General features: G+C 43.7%; 1 pseudogene; it reads right to left on the minus strand.

The window, feature by feature from the left end:
• Positions 1 to 473: 473 nt before the first annotated feature.
• Positions 474 to 5,687, minus strand: LOC120928224 (annotated as a pseudogene).
• Between the last annotated feature and the right edge of the window lie 6,045 nt (positions 5,688 to 11,732).

Genomic DNA, 11,732 nt, shown 5'->3' on the forward strand with positions numbered 1-11,732 from the left:
GCAAAGGGCTGCACCAGGGAACACAAGCCGACGTATTTTACGTAGTTTACATAGGACGTTAATATGACTAGGCGTAGGTTACGTTCACGTCGTAGGCAGTGATCCAACGTATCTTAGGCAGTTGTTCCGACGTGATTGTGAGCATGCGCACTGAGATGCGTCCACGGGACGGCGCATGCGCAGTTGGCGATACGTATCTGTCTGGCGCTCGGCCCATCATTTGCATAGGGTCACACCTCATTAGCATGGCTCACGCCCACTTCCCCCGACTTACTCCTGAGAAACCCAGTGCAGATTTGGGAGGAAGTGCTTTGTGAATTCAGTGCTTACCTCTCTGCGCTGTCTCAGCGTAGCGTAAAGGAGATACGCTACGGCGGCATACATATGCGCCAGTGTCTGTGAATCCGGGCCATTATGTTGATTTCATGACTGATTCTTTCAAGAATTAACACTTCATTCTCCACATGTAAATTTTAGGTACAAATTATGATTGTGTAAGCCATAGTAGTGCCCTTTCCCTTGGCTTTTACAAGGCCCTCCATATTTTTCTGCAATAATGATATACAGAGTCATATCGTAATAGGTTAGTTCACCTTTACCAAAAGAAACTGCAGATAAAGGGCATCTGTAGATGAAGACAAACAATGCAGCTATGAACAATATTGAATAATGCTCTTTCTTAAGGTGTAGGCCATTTACGTGTAGGCAGATGCAGTCTACTTTCTCCACTTCAGATGGCGCTCAACCGCAGTGGCATTGATCATTAAGAGGTAGTTATGAGGAACATAGTTCTATGTTTTCCTGGGTCACTGGGGGGAGCTATTCGATTAGATGCTGCCACCCCATGTGGCTCTGGTAGCCATCTTTGTTAAGGCAGAGTCTATTGAAGTCCTTGACTCCCAGGATTGGTGTATATTTCACATGTGGTTAGTGTATAGACAGGCCACCAGTCTGTCAGATACAGTAGTTAGTGTCAGAGAAAGGTTCCAGATAAGTAGGGAAAAAACAGGGACATGCCACCTTCCCTGGAAGCCTCCCCATTTGGGTTCAGACCAGCCAGACCAACTCTTGAGACAGATCCTGTTGGTGCACTCAAGATTTACTGCTATACTCTTCTCTGCAACATTCTGTGAGTGCACCTGGTCGGGTTGTTTCTCTGCCGGGCATTTGTGCTTTGTTAAACTATAACTTCTAAACAGTTCTGTTCTGCAACTGAGCTTTAAGAGCCGGTTCACACAGGGGCGACCTGGGATCCGACTTCAGGTCGCCCCTAATAGCCTCAAGTCGAGCTGCATGAAGAAATGTATGTAAGTGAATGGAGCCGTCTTAATGTACACTACTGCAGTCGCTCCGACTTGAAAAAAGGTTCCTGTACTACTTCAATGCGACTTGTAGGCGACTTGTACCCATTGATTTCAATGGTAGTCGCCTCCAAGTCGGATACCTGTTCACAGTGAGGCAACTTTATAGGAAGTCGCCCCAGTGTGAACCTGTTCTAAGGCAAGCCCCTCCCTCCCACAGGGGAACTCCACGCCAAAATTTTAAATAAAAAACCGGCATGGGTTCCCCCTCCAAGGGCATACCAGGCCCTTAGGTCTTGTATGGATTTCAAGGGGAACCCCCTACGCCAAAAAAACAATGTGCGGTCCCCCCAAATCCATACCAGACTCTTATCCGAGCATGCAGCGGGGGCTCCTTCTCCTGAGCCGTACCAGGCGGCATGCCCTCAACATGGGGGGTGGGTGCTTTGGGGCACCCCCACCCCAAAGCACCTTGTCCCCATGTTGATGGGGACAAGGGCCTCTTCCCGACAACCCTGGCCGTTGGTTGTCGGGGTCTGCGGGCAGAAGGATTATCGGAATCTGGGAGCCACCTTTAATAAGGGGGCCCCCAGATCCCGGCCCCCCACCCTATGTAAATGAGTATGGGGTACACCGTACCCCTACCCATTCACCTGGTGGAAAAAATGTCAATAAAAAAACACTGCACAGGTTTTTAAGGTAGTTTATCAGACAGCTCCGGGGGTCTTTTTCTGACTTTGGGCGGTTCTTTTTCTCTTCTGCTGGGCACCACCGCTGTATTTTTTCAGCTCTTTCAACAGCGAGGGCCCGGCCTTCTGTGTCACCTTCTTCTCTTCTTGTCCTCTTCGATGTTGACTCGAGGCTCCCTCCCGCTGTAATGCCGGGTGTGCGGTGCGGGGCGATTTATATAGGCCTCTTATGACATCACAGTCATCGCATGCTCTGGGTGGTGACAACATAATTACCCCACCCCCTTATGTTGTCACCACCCAGAGCATGCTGGGACTGTAAATAACCCCCAATGTGTACATTATGTAAGGGGTTAGCTCGGTAGCGGGGTGTTTGACCCCTTGGATGGGTTCACCACACACTGGCCCAGATTCAGATAGGAGATACGACGGCGTATCTCCTGATACGCCGTCATATCTCCAAGGCCGGCCGGTCGTATCTATGCGACTGATTCATAGAATCAGTTAGGCATAGATATGCCTAAGATCCAACAGGTGTAAGTGACTTACACTGTCGGATCTTAGGCTGCAATTCCAGGCCGGCCGCTAGGTGGCGCTTCCGTGTCTTTTACACGCCGAATATGCTAATGAGCATTTACGCTGATTCAGAAACGAACGCCCGCCCGTCGCTTTTTTTTTACGTCGCTTGCGTTTGGCTTTTTCCAGCGTATACTTACCCCTGCTATGTGAGGCATATCCTATGTTAAGTATGGCCGTCGTTCCTGCGCCAAGTTTTTTATTTTTACGTCGTTTGCGTAAGTGGTTCGTGGATACGGAGCAATGCACGCCGGGAAAATTCGCGGACGATGCATGCGCAGTTAAATCAGCGCGGGGACGCGCCTGATTTAAATACTACACTCCCCCTAGCCGCGGAATTTGAATTTGGCTGGGGGATTTACGATACGCCGCCGCAAGTTTTGAGGTAAGTGCTTTCTGAATACAGCACTTGCCTCAAAAAATTGCGGCGGCGTAACGTAAATCAGATAGGTTACGCGGATCTAAAGATCCGCTAACCTATCTGAATCTACCCCACTGAATTTATACAGACTGGCAGTTGAAGACGGTTGAAAACAACGTTTTTGGTTTATTTTTCCATCTTGCTGGAAAACAATTGCAAGCATCCAAACAGCATAAGCAAAATCAAACATAAAATAAACCCTAGCCACTCTGGGCGTCTACCTTCCACACAAGGAACCTATCTATGGAGTCTGACTCAGCCTAGTGCTGGGCAGACAGTGCTGGTCGTACAGCACAAAACAATAGTCTTTTGATTTTTATCACACAGAAAAATCACTCCTCTCCTCACCTCCTCAGAAGACTTTCAGTACGCTGCTCTCCTACTCACAAAGTCTTAGGAATGATGCAGCAATTCAGTGGTAATCCTTTGGACTACTTATAGAGGCCTTAATTGCCTCATCCTGAACAGCTGAAGTCTTCCAACGCCCTCCAACCTTTCCTGGCTATTTCTCGCAGCCGATGCCTAATAATGATTGGTGTATTGTCTAACAAGGCAGAAATGTATGTCCCGTTTGTGACAACACCCACAGATTTACCTGACTTCCTGTCACATACCCCCCTCTTGTTTCAACCCTAGGGTTGGGACACAGGTTGCCAGGCAGGCATGCACTCGGGACAACCCATCTGCATTCCCCATTTTAGCACCGGAGCAATGCGTTACCAGTTCAAGCTTTTTAATTTTCTTCTGAAGCTCATCTATCATGTTCTGTTTACTGTCCAGATTGGACTTGCTCTGTACGCTGCTCATAAAACGTTTCACCCTTTTTTTTTGTTCCTCATTTTCCTTGTTTACTTGATCTTTTTCCTTCTGTTGCTTATTAAGGGTTCTCTGCTTTGTTCGCAACTTTTGGTTTAGGTTTTCCAGGTCTTCTGTGAGGTTATTCTCTCTAGCCTTGTTAGTTTTTAGGACCTCTTTAAGCTTTAGTTGTAGCTCATTTAAATCTTTAATCAGTGCCTTTAAATCTTTGGTCTGTGCCCTCCACTTCAATGGGGCATGATCCGTCACCAGTTCAAACTGTCTACCCACGAGGTAGTACCGGAGAGAATCCAAAGCCCATTTCACCCATGGGATTTGTATTTGTGTCATTATCTCTTGTTTTATTAAATTGATCACAAACAGCAAATTATCATATTCAGTATTCAGGCCCCACAGCTTCACTTTATTGGCTTCATACTGGGCTTTCTTTTTTTGACGGCAAGCTCTGGAAGCCAGCTTGTTTTTCTCCTTACGAGATTGCGGCCTGGCAGTGACAGGAAGCTCCGATACGGGTGTTAGGTCACTGATTACTTTGTTCAGTTTACGCAGTTCACCACCAATCTGCAGAAGTTTTCTTGGATTTGGAGTCAGGTCTTCCACATCTGTCCTGCGAGATTTCTTCACAGTGTACTTGCCGTGATGCAGACCATTCTTCTGGTACATATTACTGGGAAGCGTGTCTTTGTCCCATTCAGACGGTCTCAGCATCCCTTCCTGTTGAGAAGGCATTAATTGCTCGCTATATTCCCAGAAATACCTTCGCTTTCCTCTTTTCCTCGATGACACGGCAGTTATTCCTTTCAAATCTTCAACAGAATCATTTTCATAACCTGGCTCTGAGAAGGTATCACTGATATCATGTTTATCATTTTCATTGTCTTCTTCTTCTTCCTCTGAGTCACTGGCTCCTCCTTTCACAGGTGTATCATCATCACCACTGCCTTTTTGTCTGGTTGGCTCATCATCCGAATCACTGGCAATGTGATTTTGAGCATCTTCATTTTCAGAGTCACTAGCATTACGATTATTGCTACCATCATCGCTGTTGTCATTCTCATATCAATGCACTGGACTTTCAACATCTGATCCATGTTGTCTGTTATTTCCCTCATCATCAGAGTCACGCTCATCTTGAACTGGGCTTGCACCACCGTCATCTGAGTGTTCGGGGCTGTAATAGTCCGCTTCCATGGCTGGGCTTCTCACACCTCCAATTGTGGCCACATTCTGCGGAAGACAGAAAAGCTTTTGAGTCTCTATGAACGGCAAAATGGCACAGCTTCTTCGGCCTATGGAGAGCTCTTCAATTGTCCTTTCCTGCTTTTTGGCTACAGCACCACAAAAACAAGTATTTTCCTGGGCTGCATCTCGAACTACAAATGGCTTAACTTTGAATGCCTTGCTAAGAGCAGCTGCTTGATATACAGCCCCATAGCTGCTGCTTCATCTGCATTTATGTTCTTTCCCAACTCCTCCTTGCCCACTGCTTTAAGAAGCCATTCTTGAACTTTAGGTACACAAGTGGCTCCACCCACTATGATCACCTGATCAATTTCATCCATGTTCATTTCAGCACCACTCAAAGCCTTTTGCACAGGTATGTGGACTCAAATATGTATTAACTTCTTCATCCTGATAGGGACTTGAAAAGTCATCAAGACGAAGATAATCCACCTCTTTTGTTCCTCATATTTCAAAACTAGTTAGCTTTGTGTCCTTGGTCAGATCCTCACAATATGTGTCCCACTGCTCGCAGTGAGATGTTAAGGGTGGACTGTTTCCAAGGATACCAGTAAACAAATCAAATATTTCAAAGTCTTTGCACTCCTCCAACAACAGACAATTCTCTGCTGGGCTTTGTTGCTGTGTCACGATGGCCTCCATTTGCTGCTGGTGTTTCTGTTCCAAGCCTGCAATGCTCTCTCGGTAAACCTGTTGTTGAGCTGCCATGCTCTCTTGGTGAGCCTGTTGTTGAGCTGCAAGGCTCTGTTGGTGAGCTGCAATGCTCCGCTGCAAATCTGCATTCATCTGCTGTTGATTTTCATTTGATAAAACCAGCTGTTTCAGTATCTCCTCCATTTTGGGTTTACTTTAACTGCCCGCGGCACTCCACCATATGTAAGGGGTTAGCTCGGTAGCGGGGTGTGTGACCCCTTGGATGGGTTCACCACACACTGAATTTATACAGACTGGCAGTTGAAGACGGTTGAAAACAATGTTTTTGGTTTATTTTTCCATCTTGCTGGAAAACAATTGCAAGCATCCAAACAGCATAAACAAAATCAAACATAAAATAAACCCTATCCACTCTGGGCGCCTACCTTCCACACAGGAACCTATCTATGGAGTCTGACTCAGCCTAGCGCTGGGCAGACAGTGCTGGTCGTACAGCACAAAACAATAGTCTTTTGATTTTTATCACACAGAAAAATCACTCCTCTCCTCACCTCCTCAGAAGACTTTCAGTACGCTGCTCTCCTACTCACAAAGCCTTAGGAATGATGCAGCAATTCAGTGGTAATCCTTTGGACTACTTATAGAGGCCTTAATTGCCTCATCCTGAACAGCTGAAGTCTTCCAACGCCCTCCAACCTTTCCTGGCTATTTCTCGCAGCCGACGCCTAATAATGATTGGTGTTTTGTCTAACAAGGCAGAAATGTATGTCCCGTTTGTGACAACACCCACAGATTTACCTGACTTCCTGTCACAATTATTATTCATAAGAGGGGAGGCAGAAGGCATAAGGCCCCTGGCCCCACATCAACTGGTGAAACAGCTCTCAAAATCACCACTCTCAGGCACCTCTGAGGTATGTAGCTGTGAGCATGTGAGAGTGCACCCAAGCTCCGCTAAGGCAGTAACAATATCCAACAAAGAGACTTCCAGCTCTCCGTCTTTTGCTGGTATTCTAGGCTTCCTCAAGGAAATACTTCTTGAGAAAGCTGGGGATACCAAGAAGGGGAGAGACACAAAGAAGAAAGTGTCCACAGACATTGGAGTAGGCTAACTTGAACTGATTGCTAAACAACAAGACAGATTCAATTATTTTTGAACCAATTGGACCCCTCTGCATGCATACTAACTAGATATGTGCATTCGTTTTCGTCCGAATGCCTTTTCGGACGAATTTCGGATATTTTCGTTATCGTATTAACAAACTAAAATGAATGCACAGAATCCGAAATACAAACGATCCGACATAAAAAAATGCTTCATTTTAGTTTTCGTTGCTACAACAGTTTGATATAGATAGGAGATTCGACATGATGCTGACAATAGCAATCTGTGTCTATCGAACCTGTGGTCGAATGTGCCTAACCTTAAGGCCTTGTACACACGATAGGTTAAACAGAGGACAACGGTCTGATGGATTTCATGGATCAAACCGATCGTGTGTGGGCCCCATAGGTTATTTAACCATCGGTTAAAAAAAACCAACTTGCTTTAAATTCAACCGATGGATTCCTAACCGATAGGACAAAAACGATCGTTAGTAGACACGACCATCGGTTAAAAATCCACGCATGCTCAGAATCAAGTCGATGCATGCTTGGAAGCGTTGAACTTCGTTTTTTTCAGCACGTCGTTGTGTTTTACGTCACTGCGTTCTGACACGATCGTTTTTTTTAACCGATGGTGTGTAGGCGCGACGAACCATCAGTCAGCTTCATCGGTCCGTTCTCATTGGATGGACCGATCGTGTGTACGCGGCTTAACTCTTACTAACTAACTATTAGTCCAAGATTATTCTACAAAGAGAGAAAAGATTCGACATTATAGAGACAGTGTTGGAGTAGACCATTCTACATAAACAACGAAGATTCGACAAAGCAGCGAAAAACATACAAATGTAGATTCTGTCATTGACGGCTTATGTTGTCTGTCGAAAGAAGATTCGACAAGCAGCTAAACTGTACGACTCCGCAATCGTACATTTCTGGTCAAATGCTCGGCCCATAGGCTATAGAAGAATTCAAATGTTGGTTGACTAATAATAATAATTTATAAATATAATTATTACTAGTGTCATACAACATTAGAATTCTTCTATAGCTTGTAGGCGGAACATTTGACCGTAAATATATGATTGCGGTGTCGTACAGTTTAGCTGCTCCGTCGAATCTTCTTAGAACATTCGAAAGACACCATAAGCCATCAATGACCAATTCGACCTTAATTAATTAAGATTTTCAGACTAATGCATTTTTTAACGAAACAAAATAAATAAAAACGAATTTCGGGAATAACAAAATAAATGTATTTTTCGGACAAAAACTAAATTCCAAAACAAAATATTTCAGTGTGCACGTGTGTAATACTAACACCTTAAATATCATAGCATGAGCCTATATACTGTAAAACGCTTTTACTGGGTAGAAAACATTACTGATAAAGATCATTTACCAGAGTGTTCCAGTGCTATCTCTCCCTCTGTATCCTTACTCTACAAAACCCTATCTCCACCCCTATTTCCCCCCTCCTGGTTACTCTTCCACTACACTCCTCTTTATTTTCCCTTTCCTGACTTCTTGAGCTGCCGCAATGGGACCATTGAACAAATCAAAAATCAAGATTCCCAGATACATATTGTCCAGTACAACACAACATGCCACCCTTATCCCATCACGTCTATCATGAAACTCTTTAAAATGTAATAGAACCTCTGGTGAGCTAGGACACATAATGCTTTTGCATCTAGTTATTGATGTGTTCTTGCATTGTTAAATGGAGTCCATCAATCACTGACCCCCACTTTTCATATTGAATTGTGACAATGTCCACCTTCCTCTCCATTTATTTTCTTTACCCTTTACTGAACTATATAATTTTAAAGTAGAACTATTGTAGAAACGTATTTCTTCTTTTGGATAGAGTAAGAGAAGGGTAAAACCACTGTGAGATTTTTTTTTTCCCATCTGTGTCCATTCGGGATATTTCCCTTCACTTCTTGTCTCAAAAAACAGAAAGTGATAGGAAATCTCTGCAAATTATGGAATTCCTTTGGGCCACCTAATGTACCCATTGAAAGATTTCCCATCTATTACTTTTCTGGGGACAACCCAACATTTTGTATTTTTTTTTCACTTTTACTTTCAATGATAAAACAGTAAATAGGACAAATAGAGAGGATGAATCTTGCTAACAGTGGCACAGACAGCAAAAAACAAAACAAAAAAAAACTGACAAGCATTCTAATCCCTCTGCACTTTATCCAAAACTTAAAAACTTAAATAAAGGTTTTGCCTTTAGTTCTACTTTAAAGCAGAGGTCCAGCTGGGAAAAAAAAAGTATTTAAAGTCAGCAGCTACAAACACAAGCACACTTACCTGTCCAGCGTGCCCGTGATGTCGGCCGCCCGAGGCCGATCCATCCTCAGGATTGTGTGCCAGTGCCGCCATCCTACTGCACATACGCGAGTTGCGCTGCACTTTGTGAATGGGCGACTGTCCTCTGGGAGACACACAGTTCCCAGAAGACAGCGTGCCCCATTACCCAGGAGGCAACGAGAGGAGGAGAAGAGATCACCACGGATGAGGAAATGAGGAAGTGGCAAATTAGGATGATCTGCCTAGCATCAGACATTTCTGGTAAGTGTAAAAAAAAAAAAAAAAAACTATTTTTTTGGAGCCTTTTTGGATATTTTTTTTTTTTTTTTAGTTTGGACCTCCGCTTTAATTAAAACATATTAAGAAAAAAAGGAGTAGACAAGCTTGACTGTTAAGGCCAGATTGGATAACATTTGATTGTCTCTAGTGATGGCTGAGCCGTTTGGGGAAAAAATTATTCAGATGGATCAGATTTTTCTCGGCCAATCACTATTGTTTGCCCCGTTACAGGCCAAAATCTGCAGTGCTCCCTCTCTCCGCAGGCACAAACTTGCAATGTCCTGTGCCTATAGGCTGTCTCAACCAGTGACAGCCAAAATCAAGCAGAAGTATGGACTGAATGAAGTGCACAAGAACAAGTCTAGAAAAGAGCAGGCCACAGAACTGAAGCTGGCCAACTTTGTGACACATTTCTAGATGTTGTATTGTTTCTGCATAGGACTTATGCTGCTCCAAAAGTCACCCCTCGTCCAACGCCCCATCGCTTACTTTGGTGTGTAAACATTTGTATATTACATATGTAACAAGCTCTTCGTTCCCACAGAAAAGCTGGTTCAGCTAATTTATTAGACTCAAGCTAATAGTACTAAATCCTTGTTTTTAATTAGGTTTGGATTTCCAGGAAGACTGTTAAGGGGAAAAGACTTTAACACGGCCTGCTACAACTCCAAAAAATCCAACACCAAGGGAGTGTGTGTATATGTTGAATCAAAAATACGCCTATTGATGTATACATAGGACGTGGTATAACAAGAGGAAAAATCTGCTTGTGTTTAAATTAGTTGAAACTACGGGTTTAAAAATATGACATTCAAGAATTAGTCAACAATCACAAATGTCTACCCTGTTTATTTAGCTTGGCCTAAGAACTTTCTGTGTAGCATGGAGACAGTAATACACCCAAGGTTTGGTATAGCCCCTTGGAATTGTTGTATAGAAGGATGTATTTCATTGGTCAGCAATGTGCTAATGTATACAGGCTCTCCCTCATTTACATACTAAATACAAGTCAGAAGGGTCCCTGGGGAACTGTGGACCACCATGAGGCATCGTGTGAGATTTCAGTTTAGTCCATCTAATCTTTATGGAATGTAACAAACATTATGGATACTTTTTATTAAATGAGAACTCTGGGCAAAACCCAATATGCTGTAATAAATGTAAGTGGAAATTTAGTTACACGTGCCTGTTTCTGTTTGGATAATAATATGATGATGAATATAAAATTATAAAAAAAATGTAATACTTTTTTTATTTGGATGGTTATTGTGGTTTTAAACCCATGGGGAAAAAAAAAACCTGCAACAGAAAGGCATAGTGAGCTAGTATGCATAGCATACTAGCTCATTATGAAATACTTACCTTAGATCAAAGCCCCTGCAGCGGTCCCAGCACACCGCTGTGGCCGGCGACATGTCTCCCAAAGTAATTTCAGGGTATCGCAGGCTCCGGTGCTGTGATTAGTGGAATTCACGATGACGTCGCGCATGCACATGGGAGACACCGGTAATGACACAGCAGCTGAAGAAACGGCACAAGCGAGCCATTTCTTCAGTGCACATGTGCCGATGACGTTGGCGCATGCTGAAACAGTGCAAGTTTAGGAAATATTCACAGAAATATTCACAGTACCTACAGGTATGCCTTATTATAGGCTTACCTATTAAGTAAAAGTGGTGTCTAAGGGTTCAGAACACTTATGCTACGTACACACGTCTGTTATTCATGTCATGGAAAAAAACTACGTTTTTCTCAACGTGATTCCTCTCAAGCTTGCCTTGCATACACACGATCGTGAAAAAAAACACGCTCGAGCAAAACGCGGTGACGTACAACACATACGACAGCACTATAGAGGGGAAGTTCCAGTCAAATGGCGCCACCCTTTGGGCTGCTTTTGCTGATTTCGTGTTACCGCGTGTTAGTAAAAGTTTGTCGTGCTTTTCAGTCTGTTACAGCGTGACGAATGTTCTATGTCCATTATGAACGCTAGTTTTACCAGAACGAGCGCCCTCGTTAAAGCGTACACACGATCGTTTTTCACGACATGAAATAGAATGACATGAAAAACAACGATTTAAAATGTTTTATTTTTCTCGTCATGAAAAACGGTCGTGTGTACGCGGCATAACACACTACCTATCCTAGGTTGTCTCCACTATGGATGGAGGAAACACCTTTGGAAAGCAGCATTGTCTTAGGAAAGGGTAGTATTAGATGCACTACCAGATTTAGATGACTTAACTAACAAATAAAAGCTGAACGCCAGCCGCTGACACCAACGATGGAGCAATATCTCTCCCACCAGTACCAACAATACCA

This window comes from Rana temporaria, chromosome 2 (assembly GCF_905171775.1).
Source record: "Rana temporaria chromosome 2, aRanTem1.1, whole genome shotgun sequence".
In the NCBI taxonomy this organism is placed as follows: Eukaryota; Metazoa; Chordata; class Amphibia; order Anura; family Ranidae; genus Rana; species Rana temporaria.